We start from the raw sequence: 19,944 nt of genomic DNA, 5'->3' as shown, positions 1-19,944 counted from the left end.
GTGCTTGTCCCTGACATGTCTCTGGATTCCTGCCTGCCTGCTGTCACTTCAGCTTGTACTCTAACTCTTCTGCTTTAAAAGGGGAATGGCAGCCATCTTGCTACACCTAACATGGCAGTCTCCTGCTTTAGAAGGGGAAAGGCGTCCAACTTGCTACACCTAATATGTCGGCCTCCTGCTGTACTAGGGGTGTGGCATTCATCTTACTACACCCAACATGGCAACCTCCTGCTTTAAAGGCGCATGGTGGTCATCTTGCTACACCCAACATGGCAGCCTTCTGCTGTACAAGGGGCATGATAGCCATCTTGCCACACCCAACATGGCAGCCTCCAGCTTTACAAGGGGCATGATGGCCATCCTGCTACACCCAACATGGCAGCCTCCAACTTTACAAGGGGCATGATGGCCATCCTGCTACACCCAACATGGTAGCCTCCTCTTTTGCGTTGGGCGTGGCAGCCATCTTGCTAAATTTAATATGGTATGTAACGTACATGTAAGATTTGAGTAGCTGAGATGTGACCTGTAGAAATATGACTGTAGATTTAGCTCATTTCATGTTATAATAATATAAGATGTGTTCAGGATTCAGTCAGAGACATATGGTCACAAATTAGCATCTGAAGGGACAGAGCTTCCTTTAGACAGGAGGTGACACCTGGATGCCAATAAGATTTGTCACCTCCTGGAAATCTGGAAGGAAAAGGGCTCTAGAAGGTTTGGCTTCATGACACAGCGGGAGACCAGAGGTGGTCCCGATGTGTCTAGGAGCTTTGATGAATATACACAGATCAAAGGAATATATTTCATCTCTCATAAAAGCTAAAATAATAGTTGCAGAAAGATGAAAATACTTCCTTCTGATTGGACACTCTGTAGGCTACATCTGCATGTAAAACTGTATTTGTGGCCTAGGTAGAACCCCAGAGAAATGCAGAAAAGGGTTATATGATTGCAACAGCTGAACAGTGATTGGTACTGTCACGATCGGACTGATGCGCTGGTGTTGGAAATTCAACCCCTGACAAGGTAAATCGTATGGAGCCAGTTCTATTGACTGACGGATTGCGGACTTTCTCTGATTTGCTCCAGTCGCAGGATAACTCTTGGTAAAAGTTTTATTTCTGTTTTCATGTCCCTTTTATTTTATAGTCAATAGCCAATTTTGTGTCTACTTGTATTTTTTGTATTTTCTGTAACTTTTTATACTTTGTACATATTTTATGCACTGCCCACTTTCGGGATATTAAATCATAAAATTAATAAGTGACTTCTGGGTACTTAAGCTCGGGCTCATATCTCCAGAGAGATTGTATTGTATTGTATTGTATGGCAATGTCTTTATATGCTCGGTCAAGTTCATCTGTACGCAATTGCACTGTGTGCACTGTGTGTTGCCAGATTGCATGCAGATTGTAAAGGTAACAGGTCTGCCAGACGGAGATCTGTGTGTGTGGTGGCCCAGCAGGCCAGTAAAACTGTTGGGTGGTGGCAAGCTACAGTTTGTGGTGTGTCTGGTTTGGGGGGTGTGGACAGTGGAAGAGTGATTAACACTGGGTATCTAGCTTGTAGGATAGCTGGAGGAATCTTAGAAGGGTGTGCGATTGCTAGGCTGCTCCTCAACCCTTAGTGTGCACCAGATTGTATATAAAATTTGTGTCTACCTGTGTGTGTGGTCAGCTAGCTGGATTGGAGTCTCCCTCTAGTGGTGGCCAGAGGAATTGCAGGCTGTGAAAGTATATCACGGAAGGTCTTTTATATACTTATATATATTCAGATTAAGTCCCCCTTACCCCAAGTCACGGCCGCACGTGCGTGCATCAGTTAGCTAATCGCTGTGGGCGTGTGCATAAGGGGTGGATCCGTGACATGGTAGACTCCTGCTATACCAGGGTTGTTTCGGCCATCTTGCTACACCCAACATGGCAGCCTCCTGATGTACTAGGGATGTGGCAGCCATCTTACTACACCCACCATGGCAGATTTCAGCTGTACAAGGGGCATATCAGTCATCTTGCTACACACAACATGGCAGCCTCATGCTTTAGTATTGGGTATGGCAGCCATCTTGTTAAATTTAACATGGCACATTTGCAGATTACGCATAATCCATAGGCCTAGAACATCCCCCTTCTTTCTCTTGGTGGACCTCCCATGGCTTTGTTATTGTACATCATTTTTAGAGTGCTCGTATGTTTCCATCATGGGAATCTCTTCGAGAATCAAGGGGGGTCCCGCCACGGGAATATTATCGGTATTTGCAATTGCGCCACTGGGTCCTATCCCTCCGTTGTACCTCTACATACCCTTACCGCAAAACGCCCTTTGAACACGTTTGTCAGCATTCCCCAGGGTCCCCTGGTCTCATTTCTGTAATTTATGCCTCCCTTAACAGTAGGTCCTCCTCACCACCCCTGTCTTATGTCTCTCAATGGGAGTGAGATTTGGGTGTCTCGATTGTAGCGGAGGATTGGCATGGGGCCTGGGGGATGGTGGCGAAATGTTCATTCAATAAAGTCACTCTTGAGACAGCCTACAAAGTTCTTCTGTGGTGGTACTGGGTCCCAGCACGGACTGCTCACGGACTGATAGGTGTTTCTGGAACTGTGGTCTACGCGGGACGTCTTGCACATTTGGTGGTCGTGCCCCCGATTGATAGGCTTCTGGTCTAGGGTTTTTGGTTTGCTACAAACACTATTTCATATTACGGTCCGTAGGGATGCAAGGGTGGCCCTCCTGCATTGCCCAATTTTGGGTCTGTCTAGGTCTCAGGCGAAATTAGCATCCTACCTATTTATTTCGGCCAAACGCGCTGTAGCACAAGCTTGGAGAACCCCTTCGGTTGTCTTCCAGGGGGTGAAGACCCAGATGAATGCTATGTTGATCAATGAACAGATGTCTAGCATTCTTCATGATTCTCATCCGAGATTCCTTAAGGTTTGGGAACCTTGGATACGTTATTCCTTGCCATCCCTGGCTCCTACTAGTTATGGCCTCTTATAGTCGATGCCTCTGCTAGCCCTGGATCCGTGATTCTTAGTTTTCTTTTCCTCCATATTTTCTTTCTGATTACTTTTTTTTGTCATTTTATTTTCTGTTTCCTTTCTTCTAACCTTTATTCTTTGCTTTTCTTTTTCCGGTAATATGTTTGATTACTGCTGCTATTATTTGGTTCGACTTTTTGCCATCCCTCCTTGATGTAATTGGACATTTCGTTATTTGGCTAATACAAGTTAGTAGGATGTATCTATTTATGTGTTATTGTTCTGCTCTACCCCTGCGTGGGAGTATCTTGAGCTTGTTGTATTCCTAAAACAAAACTTTCTTAATAAAAATATTGAAACAGAAAATGTAACATGGCAGCCTCCTGTACAAGGGGCATGGTGGCCATCTTGCTACACCCAATATGGCAGTCTTCTGCTGTACAAGGGGCATGGCAGCCACCTTGCTACTCCCAACAGGACAAACTTCTGCTGTACAAGGGGCATGGTGGCCATCTTGCTACACCCAACATGGCAGCCTCTCACTTTACAAGGTGCATTGTAGCCATGTTGTTACACCCAGCATGGCAGCCTCCTGCTGTATCAGCATTGTGGTTGCTAACTTGCTACAGTTGCAAGAAAAAGTATGTGAACCCCTTGGGATTACGTGGAGTTTTGCATGAATTGGGCATAAAATGTGCTCTGAACGTTATCTAAGTCACAACAATAGAAGAACACAGTCTGCTGAACATAATACTACACAAACATTAGATGTTGCCATGGTTTAATTGCACATAACATTTAAACATTCACAGTGCAGGGAGGAAAAAGTATGTGAACCTTTGGACCATATATACAATTGTATTTATTAAAACAAAAAGCCACTCACAAACTCATAAAGCATGTCTCAAAAGTCGCTGAATCTCCACTGCCACCACCGCATTCAATTGCCAGCTAATACATAGATCAAAGCAGTTCTCACAGACAGTGTGGTGGTTCTCTCTTGCCTCTTGAGAAAGTCCCTGGTGGACGAAACATGTTAAGGAGTGGCCTAAACGGTGTGTGTGCAAGCTGTCAGAGAAGCCAAGGCTGAAGGAAAACCCTGTCTGTGAGAATTGATTTGATCTATGTAGTAGCCAGCAATTGAATGAAGTGGTAGCAGTGGAGATCCAGCAACTTTTGAGGTATGCTGTTTACCCTTCTGAGTTTGCGAGTGGCATTTTGTTTTAATAAATACAATTGTGTGTATGGTGTTACACTATTGGGTGTTTTTTTCTTGCGACTAAAATTTAGAGCTTTGGATAGAGCTGATCATTGGATTAGAGTGAGCTGGAAGATATTATTGATGGCCAACTTAATAGAAATCCAGCTTTATATGCCTAAATTTAGAGAGGGTATGGGGTTTCTTTATTAAAAGTGCAGAGTGCAAAAATCTGGTGCATCTGTGCATGGTAGCCAAGCAGCATCTAACCTCAGCTTGACACTATAACTTGAAAGCTGATTGGTTTCTGCCCAGAGCTGCACCAGATTTTGCACTCTCCAGTTTTGGTAAAATAACCCCTATGTGATTTGGCGAGTCCTGCCTGCTGAAGGGAGTGGGTCACAGAGCATCTTTTTAGCAAAAATTTGTAGTGTGAGCACTGAAGCCTGGTTCACACTAGCCTGCATGCTGGTTACATATGCAGGAATCACATCTGTTCCCGCAACCGCATCGCGTTTCTCTTGCAAAACGTGTCGGGATGCAATTCATTCCGAACTGGGCAAAGTGAAGATTGGAGTTCCATTTATTCAATGGAGTGAACTTGTATTATGAACTTTATTCTGTGTTTGAGAATACTCGACATTTTATGTTGAATTTATGCACAGATAATCACTTTAGGACCATATATAACTCTGTTTGATGAGTTTGATGTGATTAGGTGTAGTTACAACGCTGCACGGTGGTGATTGATATTGGAAATCATCATTAAGGCTCCGTTCACACATGTGCAGTTTGCTTTTTGTCCATTTTGCAGTGCTTTTCACAGTGGCCAGTGGTGGCTACATTAATTTTCCTTTTTCAGGCTAAGCACAGGTAGCACCCTCTAGCTTAGCTAGGTAGGATTTTTGTTAGTCAGAGGTTTGTTTAAAGCCTGGGGTGAGTAAGCCTGGGTAGAGAGTTCACCTTAGGACAAGCTGGGAGGCTCTACAGGTCAGGCCTTCTGGAAACCTCCCACCCTTCCAGAAACTTCTGGCACTTTCTGAAAGAGGGGTGGAGGCCCAAATGTGCATGTTTAAGGGAACTTGAACATGCAAATTTGGGCAGGCAATCTGCAGGCAGGAGGCCAAGCATGGTGATCAAGGACAACCCTTAAATATGATAGAGTCTGTGCAGCCGGGGAGTCGGGTGGAAGATGGACTGAAGGAATGTGCTGAAGAGTGGAGCCTGGGAGGGGAGCTATCTACAGGCTGGTTGCTGGACAGAACAATCTCCACTATGCCAAGTCTCCTAAGGAGGACAATCCTGTCAGCAGGGAAGAAGCTAGTCCACCGTATGTCAGGAAAGCAGCTACAACCCACCAGGCTAACAGGACAGGACAGTGTGAGTACTTCTACATCCCCTGGGCCAGATAGAGGGAGAGAGCAGTCAGGTGCTCGTTAGAGCTTACAATCTAAGAGGAATGATGGGTCTTGTAGTTTCGCAACAGCTGGAGGGCCGCCGGTTTGACACCCCTGTTCTAGTGTATATCCCCTCTTTTTGTGCTGACTCTGGTTTCCTCTTTTTATCTCCTCTCTTCTTCTTTGGGTGGGGATCAGGCTTAGGGTTGTCTATTTAATGAACATCTAAATAAATTTACCACAACTCCCGATGAAACAAATCATCTGATCTGAAAGCGCATACAGCAAACCACTTAATACATCAGATTTGTCAACACCAGCATAATACATCAGATTTGTTATTGAAAAATGTTAAACACTTACTGGTGGGGTGCTGGGGGAATTTTATGATAATAACTCAAGCTATAAATGGTTAAATGTTCTTTGGAACTGAAGCCAATTCCATCTTTTTAACTAAATGAGAAGTTTTAAATTATTTGCAATAAAGAAATCATGTTTCCCAGTTGCAGTTTCTAAAGATTCTTTGGGTATTATTATTATTATTATACAGTATTTATATAGCGCCAACAGTTTGCTCAGCGCTGTACATTACAATAGGAGACAATACCCAAGACAGTACAATAACAATACAATGCGATACACGGTTCGAGGGCCCTGCTCCTTGGAGCTTACAACCTAGGAGGGAGGGGATAGTGGTACGGGAGGAATAGCTGTGGGGGATGGAGTGGTAGGAAGAGTGGAGATCGGCAATTAGCAGAGGGCGGGGTAGGCTTCCCTGAAGAGGTGGGTTTTCAGGGTGCGCTTAAAGGAGAGGAGAGTAGGTGATAGTCTGATGGGGTAGGGAGTTCCAAAGGATGGGGGAAGCCCTGGAGAAGACCTGGAGATGGGCATGGGAGGAGGAGACCAGGGAACTAGAGAGTAGGAGGTCTTGTGAGGGGTGGAGAGTACGTTTTGGGTGGTATTTGGATATCAGGTCGGTGATGTAGTTTGGGGCAGTGTTATGGACAGCTTTTTACATCAGTGTTAGCATTTTGAATTTTATCCGTTGGGCAATCGGAAGCCAGTGGAGGGATTGGCAGAGGGGGGTGGCGGATACGGAGCAGTTAGGAAGGTGGATGAGTCTGGCCGCAGTATTCAGGATAGACTGAAGCGGGGATAGCCTGTGGTGAGGTAGGCCGGTGAGGAGGGAGTTACAGTAGTCAAGTCTGGTATAATAAAGGATATGGTTTGAAGACCAAAGTGCTGGTCCAAATATATACTCTACTGTATATAGAACCTTAACTGTATCATCACAGGTTGGAGGCAGGGAGGTGACTTTGCTGTATATATGTCATTGCACCAGAAAAAAATCCAGTCACCAGTCTGAGCCCCAGTGTGACTTGACAGATCAAAGTCGCATGACAAGCCACTTCTAATTTGGGACTATGGAACCTTTCAAATCAGTGCAATTCTAAGTCGCACGAACTTTGAAAAAGTTTCCTGCACTATTTTTTTGCGATTTTATGTGCAACAGGAATTGACATCTGTGCATGAAGTCACACAGATGTCGGCAAGCCACACATGAAGTTTGAAATCACATTGAAGTAGCATAATTTCAAAACCAGGGCTGGCTCTGCTGTGTGGTACAGCTGTGTTAATCTCAGAACTGTCTGGACAGATAAACAACTACCTTGACAAGTAAAATAACATCCATATATATGCATTTTGATTGCGTATTATTTAGCAGCTTGCCAGGGGATCTTCTTAAAATCACGGCACACATAAAGCAAAAACAGAAATTTGTATACGGTATGCTATTATTACACATATTAAACTCTAAACTTGCCAGAACATGTGTAGCAATGACTGCCCTTTTGGTTGCCCATAGTAATCAGAAGATCTGACTGACAAGTATTCCTTAAAACAATAATGGCATAAACACGTATACTCGTACTGGCTCTTTAGTTTTTGGCACTGGCATCCCGGTATTGTTATATTTTGGCACAGTACATTAAGCATTGGACATGGCTGCTTCTAGAGCAGGATAAAGTATTTTGCTACATGGTTGGTTTCATTTTAGGAATTTGTGTATGGAATAGACTTGCTTTGTGTTAGTTTTAGACTTTTAGTATGTTTGTTTTTAGTGTTTAAAGTGGAAATCCAGGCTATTGCCTAATAAACCTGCTCCCACAATCCTTCTAAATCCTATTCTAACTACCCTGTAGAAGGAAGATGTTTATATTTACCTAATCTCAGGCCTGTCTAGTCTGGTGTCGTGATCTGCTCCCAGCGGTGGCTTCAGGGTAAGAGGAGGGACAGCCAACAAAGCATGCCCATAGCAAGCCTATGGCTGACTTCACTGCCCAGACATTTCAGCCATTGTCGGCTGTTGGGGAGCTCACATGACCAGATTGGAGCACCCTGAAAATAAGTGTATAAGCATCTTCCTTTCACAGGGTAGTTAGAATAAGATTCTGAAGGGGGTGGGATCAGGTTTGAGCATAATTAGGCAATAGCCTGGAATTCCACTTTGGTTCGACTTATTAAACTGTTGAAATTTGATTGAAAACATTGCTTTGTATAAGGCTAAATTCACACCTATGCAGTTTGCCTTTGATCCGTTTCTGCAGTGCTGTTTGCGGCACGTTTTTGCACATGCGTTTTTGACGCATGAAAAACGCACTACATGCTTTTCTGCAGTGTCTCCATTGAAGTCTATAGAATCAAAAACCCAACTTTTTGCGTTTAAAAAAGTCCTTGACCCTTTCCAAAAAACGCACCGGGGTAATGTGGTAGTAAACCGCGACCTTTTCTTTAAAAAAAAACAAAACAAAAAAACCCTGCAAGACAATGTCATAATGTGCTAATATTCGTCACATTAGCCCTCTAGGAGAGTCTGTGGATATCACATGATCCACATTCTCAGCATGTATGAATTTATGAGCAGCAGTAAAGAGAAAATACCTCCTTGCGCATGGGCAGAGAGTTTACTTATGTGTACTGGCACAAAAACTTACTGTGCACCAAACAATCTAAATGTTACGATATGCTGATCAGCAGCATTGCTTTTATATGAAGCCCAATCTGTTTTGTGGCTGGACAGTACTTTGCCACTAATATAATCTGTGTTATGTCTATGGCTGAACCCTATCCCTAGCCCAGAATCTGCCCAAAATGCATATTATATCACCAGTGACAGTGCTGATATTGCTACTGCAACCAAAAAATAAAAACAAAACAGATGAAACACCACTGAAAAAATATTGCCCCCATCCTAAAAAAAAAAAAAAAAACTTTGCAGAATTGATGATAGTGTGCCTCCGTTTCAGGATTTTGAGTAGTGTCTGTATCTCTCTGCCACTGGTTTCTGTAAAGTAGGTTGTCTTCTGAGACACGCTTGTATATGTGTAGTACTAACCCCTTAAGTGTTTCTGAGTTTTGGGTCCCCTATAGTCCTGCACAACCAGGCAACATGCATTTTCCACACAGACTTACATCCAGGAGGCAGAGCTGTTTTTTTTTTATTTTTAGACTTTATTAGGGGAATTGAACTTGGATTGGGTAAGGGGTGTATGGGATGCAGAAAGGAATGGCAACCTGGAACTATGTACATGTCTCTTTAAGACAGTAAAAATTCTCTTCTGGAAAGCTAGATAGCATTTCGTGGTGTACCACCCAGACCCCAGATAGTCATTTATCCAGCTGTACTAGGTAAATCCCTGGGCAGGGGATCCTTTTGCCTTTCACTTTAAAAGATAAGACAGTCCCGGGTGGCAAGCTAATCCAGTTTCCCATTAGAGTGCTCCTTCCCCTTTATGGCCCAGGGGGTGCAGGTCTACTCACTCAATCCTCTGTCTGTGAGCAGTTGGGGACTGCTCTTAGGCCTTCTGTTGGGCCTCTCCTTCCCTGTTCCACAGATGGTCCTCGCTCTGGGAGCCAATGTGGTCCTGAGCTTTCCTCCTTTTCAGCTCCTCTGCCTGTAGGTGTGCCCCTTTCCATCTGGGCTCCCTCCCATGCTCTTGCTCTCCAGCCTCTCATTTCCTCTCCATCTACCACCCAAACTCTTGTCCTGTTGAGCAGGCTCTTACTCTCAAGGGCTGTCCTGGCCCCAAGCCAAGCCTTCTGTTGGGGAATGGCCAGGATCCCCTGAGATTGAAGATCCCCACCGCTTCTAGAATCTTCTCCAAAATTCTAGAGCAAGGGAAAGTTCCAGAGAGCTTGTCTGTAGAGTTTCTCAGCTCTGACCAGAATTTGACCTCCCTCTGACTATTCCCACAGGCTGCTGCTCAGCCTCTGTCTAACAAGCGGACTCTAGCTCCCCCTAGCTATCTAGGAGGGTGCTACACTTGCAAAAATTAATCAAGAGAGTGGGCAGTGGTAAAAGGTTATGCAGCTATAGCCTCTGTTACATGCATGTCATAGCAGAAATGTGACAAATCTTCCAACCATTCAAGAAACTCATCTAATATAATCATAGGCTTCATTCATATGAAGTGTATGAAGCCATAGCCTGTGTGAGGGCTGTGTTTACCCGCACAGGGATACACAGGTTTTCCACGCCTCCCTGTGCAGGCAGCCTCATTGTTGTTAATTTGGATCCAGCAACTGCAAGGATACAACGTGACATCTATGAGGATGCATGGCCCTGAACTGAGCATTCTTCTTTAGCCTCTTTCACTCTTTGGATGTATCTAGTACAAATATCTGGTTAATTTTCTTTAGCTAGCTCCTGCCATATATGTAAAAGTGATCTGGACAGCTGCAGAGCCACCCAATCATTTATTACAGTACTTGCAGATGATAGTGGGTCACTCGCTTTGTCCATCCATTCAGTAAACATCTTGCATTGTTGTCACAGCAAGCATTCTGTGAATGTAGGAGGTGTTAATAAATGTCATGATCTACCCTCCAAACACAGAATGCCTTGAATTTAGACAATTACTGAATGGATGAGCTGCAGTGCTAGCAAGCTGCTAGCACACAGCTGTACTCTAACCGGTAGTGTAAATCTCAGTGCCAGGCATTTACTATACTGTACAAGTAAAATGAAAGTAAGAGTTTTAAAGAAAGTAGCAGTCCACGATGTTTTTGACCAGAGTTCAGCTTTAATGCTGCAGCATACAAAGACATTGACATGAGAGTCAAAACTTGTAGCAAAGGTTTGAATAAGGCCCTTTACTGTTCCAGCATGACCCTCCTATCCCACTGCCCCCCTCCTTTGGCCCTGCCATCCTGTCCTGCTGCCCCCCTTCTGTGACCCTGCCATCCTGTCCTTCTGCTCCCCTCCTGTCCCACTGCCCCCCTCCTGTGACCCTGCCATCCTGTCCTGCTGCCCCACTCCCGTGACACTGCCATCCTGTCTTGCTGCCCCTTTCCTGTGACATTGCCCCAATCCTGTGACCCTGCCATCCTGTCCTGCTACCCCCTTCTGTGACACTGCCCACTCCCTGTCTCGCTGCCCAATACCTGTCCCACTGCTCCCCTCCTTGTCCACTGCCCCCTACCTGTTCCGCTGCTCCCCTCCTGTGGAGGAGATGGGACTGGAAGAGGAGGAGGACATGGGATGGGGGAGATGAGACTGGAGGAGGGCATAGAATGGAGGATATGAGACTGGAATAGGAGGAGGACATGGGATGGGAGAGATGGGACTGGAAGAGGAAGAGGACATGGGATAGAGGAGATGGGACTGGAGGAAGAAGAGGACATGGGATGGGGAAGATGAGGCATAAAGAGGAGGACATGGGATGGGGAGATGGGACTGGAGGAGGACACAGAATGGAGGAGATGAGACTGGAATAGGAGGAGGACATGGGATGGGGGAGATGGGACTGGAGGAGGAAGAGGACAATGGATGGGGGAGGTGCGACTGGAGGAAGAGGAGGACATGGGATGGGGAAGATGAGACCTAAAGAGGAGGACATGGGATGGGGAGATGGGACTGGAGGAGGACATGGATGGAACTCGGTGGGATTGCCAGTGAGCGGACTCAATGTGGCCCTTTTATTGGGTTTAAATCAATTTTAATTATTAAATAAACTTTAACCTTTAATAATAAACAGAATCACTGTTAACCATTAACAGAGCAACATGCTTAGTCAGTAAGACTCATTAACCGCTTGCCGCCCTGCCACTGTGTATATACGTGTGCAGGGCGGCAGTGGAGCGCAAAACCACGTTTAAAAACGGGTTCCGCGCTCCCGACACTTTCGCCGGCAGGGGGCGCGCGCGCTCCCGCCGACCCGCGGGTGACACTATTTGATCCAGGAGGGATCAATCATTAGATTTCAGCCAGTGATTTCTGGCTGAAATCACATGATCGGTCCCTGTGCTATCCTGTCCTGTGTTGACATACACACAGGGCAGGATATGATGTCATTCTTCTCTGCCTGGACACATTCCGTTCCAGACAGAGAAGAAAACATCCAAAAAGTGAGTACACAAGCACTACACTACAGTTAGATCACTCTAGGACACATTTAACCCCCTGATCGCCCCCCCCCCCCTCCAGTTAACCCTTCACTGCCCTGTCACCAGTGTTACTGATCAGTGAAGCGATTTTTACTGATCAGTGTCGCTGGCGACTTCCGATAGAGTTAGCGCCCCTCCCAGATAGCACCAGATTGCCCGCCAGTACACCAGTAATCCCGTTTAACCCCTTGATCGCCCCCCCCCTCCAGTTAACCCCTTCACTGCCCTGTCACCCAGTGTCACTGATCAGTGAACCAATTTTTACTGATCACTGTATCAGTGTTGCTGGCGACTTCCGATAGAGTTAGCGCCCCTCCCAGATAGCGCCAGATTGCCCGCCAGTACACCAGTAATCCCGTTTAACCCCTTGATCGCCCCCCCCCAGTTAAACCCTTCACTGCCCTGTCACCCAGTGTCACTGATCAGTGAACCAATTTTTACTGATCACTGTATCAGTGTCGCTGGCGACTTCCGATAGAGTTAGCGCCCCTCCCAGATAGCGCCAGATTGCCCGCTAGTACACCAGTAATCCCATTTAACCCCTTAATCTCCCCCTCCCCAGTTAACCCATTCACTGCCCTGTCACCAGTGTCACTGATCAGTGAACCGATTTTTACTGATCACTGTATCAGTGTCGCTGGCGACTTCCGATAGAGTTAGCGCCCCTCCCAGATAGCGCCAGATTGCCCGCCAGTACACCAGTAATCCCGTTTAACCCCTTGATCACCCCCCCCTCCAGTTAACCCCTTCACTGCCCTGTCACCAGTGTCACTGATCAGTGAACCAATTTTTACTGATCACTGCATCAGTGTCGCTGGCGACTTCCGATAGTGTTAGCGCCCCTCCCAGATAGCGCCAGTTTGCCCGCTAGTGCACCAGAAATCCCATTTAACCCCTTGATCGCCCCCCCCCCCAGTTAACCCCTTCACTGCCCTGTCACCAGTGTCATTGATTACAGTGAACAGATTTTTACTGATCACTGTATTAGTGTCACTGGTGACTTCCGATAGTGTTAGCGCCCCTCCTAGATAGCGCCAGTTTGCCCGCTAATGCACGGGATTTTTTTTACCAAAAACATGTAGCAGAATACATTTTGGCTTAAATTTATGACTAACTTTGAGTTTACGATATATTTTTTATAGCTGAAAGTAGAAAATATTGTGTTTTTTCAAAATTTTTGTGGTTTTTTTGTTTATAGCGGAAAAAATAAAAAGCGCACAGGTGATCAAATACCACCAAAAGAAAGCTCTATTTGTGTGAAAAAAAGGACGTAATTTTAGTTTGGGTGCAGCATTGCATGACCGCGCAATTATCATTTGAGTTAGTGCAGCGCTGTATAGCAAAAAAAGGCATAAATTACAGTATCTATACCATAGTTTGTAGACGCTATAACTTTCACACAAAGCAATCAATATACACTTATTGGGATTTTTTTTACCAAAAACATGTAGCAGAATACATTTTGGCTTAAATTTATGACTAACTTTGAGTTTACGATATATTTTTTATAGCTGAAAGTAGAAAATAGTTTTTTTTCAAAATTTTCGTGGTTTTTTTGTTTATAGCGCAAAAAATAAAAAGCGCACAGGTGATCAAATACCACCAAAAGAAAGCTCTATTTGTGTGAAAAAAAGGACGTAAATTTTGTTTGGGTATAGCATTGCATGACCGCGCAATTATCATTTGAATTAGTGCAGCGCCAAACAGCAAAAAAAGGCCTGGTCATTAAGGGGGGTAAATCCTCTGGGGCTCAAGTGGTTAATATCTTACACCAAACAGATATCAGTTTACCAACCACTGTCCATCCACAAAGTGGGTGACATTACCTCATGAAGATGGACTGCAACAAGAGAAAAGATCCAAAGGAAGGCTGAAGCTAATCCAGAGGTGAGTCCAGATAACAGACCTGAGGTAACTGCTGCCCACTGACAGGAGAGGATATACAGATTGAGGCTCCATGCACACGAGGCATTTTAATAACGCTGGTAACGTTAGCTGTGTAAAGTCACTTTAAAAACGTGAGTTTTCAGCGTTTTTGCATTAGAGTTTAGCGGCGTTTTTTCATGTTTGCGCTTTTAGGGTTTTTTTATTTTAAATATTTTGTTTGCTCAAAAAAAGTCCAAAAACACTGGTTTGTCGCGATTTACGGCATTTTGCAGCGTTAGAGCATTTTTACAGCTAAAAACCTCCTCTAGAAGCCCACTAGTCCTGGGGTTTTTTTCCAGCCAAAAAACACCCCTGCCAAAAAATGTTGATTACAGCCTATGTGTGCATGGACACATAGGATAACATGCTGGGGAGTTTACTGGCTGTAGAAAAATACCTCAAAAGCCAAAAACAGCCGCTGTAAAAACCTCCAGTGTGCTTTAGGACGAAAAGTTACTCTCACTGGCCAGCTGTTTACCGCCAAAATATTTTTCACCAATTCAGTTCTCAGCTGCCTGAAGATCTGCCTGGCAACCGAGGTAAATCCTCTTAGCAACAGTAGGCAGCTTGTACTCTGAAAGACAAAACAGAAAGAACCAGCAACCCCAGGGAGACATGGACGTAGGCCCCTTCACACCATACGTGCAGAAAGACTGATAGAAACTGACGCACAGATGTCACTTGCAGAGACATCTGTTTATATAAGTTTTCATGCACGCTCCAATGGGCCTTTTACATATTTCAGATTCCTGCGCAGAAAAACTGACGTCTCTGTACCATAGTGTGAACAAGCCCTTAAAGCACAACTAACCCATTGATTTACTGGTTTCAAAACACAGTTACAATCCAGGCCTGCCAGGAATCTAACTGCCACATTTGTTTGTGCTCTCAACCAAACCAAACTGCCAAGCCATCACATGTGCAGCACCATGGTAACTGTAGATCAAGCAGAGGCCAAGATGGCAGCTTCTTCGGTTAAAAAAGATATTAGGGTTAAGTTCTGCTTTAACCGTCACCATAGCCCTCTATTAAAGTAGAACTATAGGAAAAAATTTTTTTTACTTTGGATAGAGCTTTTATTTTGCCATCTTTGGGGAGATTTCTCTTCACTCCCTGTCCCATAGCCAAACAGGAAGTGAGAGGAAATCCCTGCAAATTAAGGGATTTCATTTGGGACCCCCAGAACACCAGAACTAGTGTCCCACTGGAAGATTTCCCCTCTATTACTTTTCTGAGGACAACCCAAAATTTGGGATTTTCTTTTACTTTCACTTTCAATGATAGTGGCAAACAGGACTAATAGAGAGGGTGAATCTCCTTAATGGGGCACAGATGACAAACAATGACAGGTGTTGTAATCCATCTTCACTGTGTCCAAAACTAAAAAAAAAAGCTTTGCCTTTAGTTATACTTTAAGAATATACCATATTTTTCGCTCCATAAGACACACTTTTTCCCCCCCAAAAAAATAGGGGAAAATGTCTGGCGTCTTATGGAGCGAATATGGAGCTGCTGGCTCGGTACAGTTTTTTCTCCCTGGCAGCGGCATCTGGCTGTGACAGCTTGCGGCTTCACAGCCGGGTGTCCATTGCGTATGCGCAAGAAGCACTGCGCTTTGTGAATGGTCCAGCAGTCTTCTGGGACCTATCACGTGTCCCAGAAGACGGGGAGGGAGGACAACTCCCCCCCTTCCGCAGTCTCTGGTCATCTCCTGTACCGTGTCCGCAGTCTCTGGTCATCTCCTGTACCGTGTCCGCAGTCTCTGGTCATCCCCTGTACCGTGTCCGCAGTCTCTGGTCATCCCCTGTACCGTGTCCGCAGTCTCTGGTCATCCCCTGTACCGTGTCCGCAGTCTCTGGTCATCCCCTGTACCGTGTCCGCAGTCTCTGGTCATCCCCTGTACCGTGTCCGCAGTCTCTGGTCATCCCCTGTACCGTGTCCGCAGTCTCTGGTCATCTCCTGTACCGTGTCCGCAGTCTCTGGTCATCACCTGTACCATGTCTGCAGTAACTGGTTATCTCCTGTACTATGTCTGCAGTCTACTGGTTCAGAATATTTTTTTGCTTGTTCTAAAACCTAGGTGCATCTTATGGTCAGGTGCGTCTTATGGAGCAAAAAATATGGTAATTTGTTTAAAAAACAAATGGGTGATGAGGTGAAAATCCTATGGGGCCATTTATCTTGTTATCCTTTGCCCCCTTTCTGCATGTTGATGTGAAATTATCTAAGTGCCGTTTCACACTGATGATGGGCGGGATTTGCAATGAATTGTGTTTGTTTCCTTCACTCCTTCACTTGTGCATGCACCATATTAAATTACACTCATTTATTAGTATTGGGGGAAGGTTTTTTTTTTTCAAAACAGATGTATGAAATGTTACATTACGCATAATGTCATGACAGAATCTTGATGTAAACGTTTAAAATGGGGGAGCAGGGCCCCAGGAAACACAGAGGCAGAATAGCAGAATGGAAACTGGTGAGACGAAGACAAAGTCCCGTGAACATACAGTGCTCAGCATAAGTGAACACACCCCAACAGATGTCAGAAAGCCTTTACTTTCCTTTCAGAATCAACATTTTCTATGGCACACTATACTACAAAATACTCCCACAAATGCGGGCCATTGATTGCAAACAAGATTTCTTAGGAGCAAAGCTAAATTTTAGATAACAAAATCCTAATTAACAAGAATTCAACTACAGGTGAGTCTAATTATTCATTAAAAAGGTGTCCAGCAGACAGATGATTTTAAAAGGGCATTACTTAACCACTTGCCACCCTGCCACTGTAGAAATAAGGCGCCAGGGCGGCACGGGCAGGCAAAACCAAGTTTTAAAACAAGTGTTTTGTAAACAGGTAGGGGGCACGCGCGAGGCGCGCCGCCGCCCTGCTTGTCCCGCTGATCACAGCCGTGGATATCAGTCACCGGGTCACAGCCGGTCCTTACCGGCTATGACCCGGCGATCGGCGGCAATCAGTGACAGAGAGCACAGCTGCAGTAGCTGTGCTATCTGTCACTTCCCTGACAGCTCGAGAGCACGCTGACCGGGACAGAAGAGTTTCCCTCTCCCGATCAGCGGTGTTCCCTTCAGTACACACCCCCGCCCCCTAGTAAAACACTCCCTCTCACTCAGATAACCCTTCCCTACAAAATAAAGTTAACCCCTTCCTCCCCAGTGCCTTTAGTACAGTGTCAGTGTTTTTTTTTTTTTTTGCACTGATCACTGTATTGGTGTCACCCCCAATCGGTACCCCCCAATGTCAGAATGTCCGCCGCAGTCCCGCCATAAGTTGCTGATCGCCACCATAAGTCCCCGATCGCCGCCATAAGTCCCTGATCACCGCCATTATTAGTATAAAAAAAAAACTAAAAATCCCAGTATCTTTCTCGGCATTTGTAAACGCTATAACTTTCACGGAAACCAATTAATTTACAGGTATTGGGGGTTTTTTTTACCAAAGACATGTCGCAGAATGCATTTTGGCAGAAATTTATGACTAAATTTGATTTTTAAATTTTTTTTTACTGGACATGTTTTATAGCAAAAAGTCCAAAATATTGTTTTTTTTCCCTCAAAATTGTCAGCCTTTTTTTTATAGCGCAAAAAATAAAAAACGCACAGGCGTTCAAATACCACCGAAAGAAAGCTCAATTTGTGGGGAAAAAAAGGATGTAAATTTCATTTATGTACCATATTGCATGACCGCGCAATTGTCCATTAAACTAGCATAGCGCTGTATAGCAAAAAAATGGCGTAAATTGCAGTATCTATACCATAGTTTGTAGACGCTATAACGTTCACAAAAAGCAATCAATATACACTTATTGGGAATTTTGTTTTACCAAAAACATGTAGCAGAATACATTTTGGCCTAAATTTATAACCAACTTTGAGTTTACTATATATTTTTTATAGCTGAAAGTAAAAAATATTGTTTTTCTTCAAAATTTTTGGCCTTTTTTTGTTTATAGTGTGAAACATAAAAAGCGCACAGATGATCAAATACCACCGAAAGAAATCTCTATTTGTGTGAAAAAAAGGACGTAAATTTCGTTTGGGTGCAGCATTGCATGACCGTGCAATTATCAGTTGAATTAGTGCAGCGCCGAGTAGCAAAAAGAGGCGTGGTCATTAAGGGGGGTAAATCCTCTGGAGCTCAAGTGGTTAACAAAGAAAACCCCTTCCCATTTCATGCTGTCAGCAATGTCACCACATGGAAGAGAAATGTCACAAGGCATGAGAAAGAAAATAATTTCTTTACACAAGAAACGTGAAGGCTACAAGAAGATCAGCAAAGCTTTACTTATCAGTTTCAGTACTGTAGCAAAAGTGATGCAAAAATTTAACAAAGGTGGAACTACAATCATCTCACAGAGACGTCCAGGCCTTCCACAGAAGTTAACACTTCGAAGGGGGCATCTTCTGATGAGAGGGGTTGAAGAAAATCACCATGCAAGTTCACTGCAGTTAGCTAAAGAAGTAGAAATCCAGACGGGTGATTGTTTCCTGTGATACAATACGGCGTATACTGCAGAGGAATGGTATGCATGGGTATCATCCACAAAGGAAACCTCTCCTAAAGCCCATGCACAAAAAAGCCCACCTAGAATTTGACATGGCCCATGCTGAAAAAGAAGATTACTGGGACTCTGCACTCTGGAGTGATTAAACCAAGAAAAATGTTTTTGGAACAGATGGTTTCAAAACTGTATGGCGTCGCAAAGGTGAAGAGTGCGAAGAAAAATGCATGGTGCTTCCAGTGAAACATGGTGGTGGCGGTGTCCTTCTGTGGAGCTGTATGAGTGCTGCTGGTGTTTGGGAGCTGCATTTCATAGATGGTATCATGAATTCACAGTTGTACTGCTCTATATTGTATCATGACAATGATCCAAAACACACATCTAAGGCCACTGTTGCATTTCTGAAGAAGAACAGGGTGAATGTGATTCAGTGGCCAAGTATGTCCACATAATATGTCTTATCAGGAGATAAGAGGGGGACTCTGGAAGAAGGGGAGGGTCAGAAAAGTCAGGTTCAAACAGCCTTTATACACAATGCAGAGGATTAACCACTTATGTTCCACAGGGAGTATATAAAGCATGCTTTAATGCAAATACAAACTGCTTTTACTATTGTGGGTTTAGTAACACTTTAACCTTACTTTCATGTAATGCACTAAACAAATGTTTTATAAAACTCAGTTTTGCCAACATTTTGGAAATTGTTCTTGTGTTCATTGAGATATTGATTAAAATCTTACTTTTCAAAAGGGGTGTACTCATCTATATTGAGCACTGCAGGTAAGTATATGGTCTCATGCACACTGGACATTGTTTAAGCTGCTCTTAAAGGCGTCTGGGTTTTTTTTTGCATTTTTTTGTTCCTAAAAAGACAGCGCCACAGCTAGTAAGAGATGTACTATGTGCAATTAATCCTAATAAACATGTATCACAGTGCAATATATCCATGTAAATATATAACATATATCAAAGTGTCATGTGCATGGGAATTCCTCATATAATGAATATAAACAGTCTGTGCAACCTATAGCAAAGATTCAAAAAAATATAAAAAATGTTCATGCAAATGTGTTCAAAGTGTCCCAATATAATAAATAAATGAATGTGAAATCTTCTAAAAATCTTCCTTATTCCACCAAAACACAGTGTGTTCCACCACCACATATACTAAATGAATGCACCAGAGGTAAATGCTGGTAACATTGTGAACCTCCTAACAGCGCATTCCCCTCTGGGAGTAATGATCTGTGGCAGCAGTAGATTCCTCTTTAAGAAGTTCTCAAGGCATCAGATCCATACATTACATCATATCAAGGAGGAACAGAAAGCTTGCATAGTGTAAAACCATTAAAACACATTATTTCTTAAAACCCATCCAAAGCACTCACATTTGTATGTGTCTCAACTGACATAGGTATAATTCATATAGTCGTACAGTATAACCAGGCTGGCTCCGGCCACAA

This window comes from Staurois parvus, unplaced genomic scaffold, assembly GCF_062004578.1.
Source record: "Staurois parvus isolate SC_StPar_1 unplaced genomic scaffold, SC_StPar_1.0 ptg000394l, whole genome shotgun sequence".
NCBI classification, from domain to species: Eukaryota; Metazoa; Chordata; class Amphibia; order Anura; family Ranidae; genus Staurois; species Staurois parvus.
Note: the sequence above shows the minus strand (reverse complement) of the source record.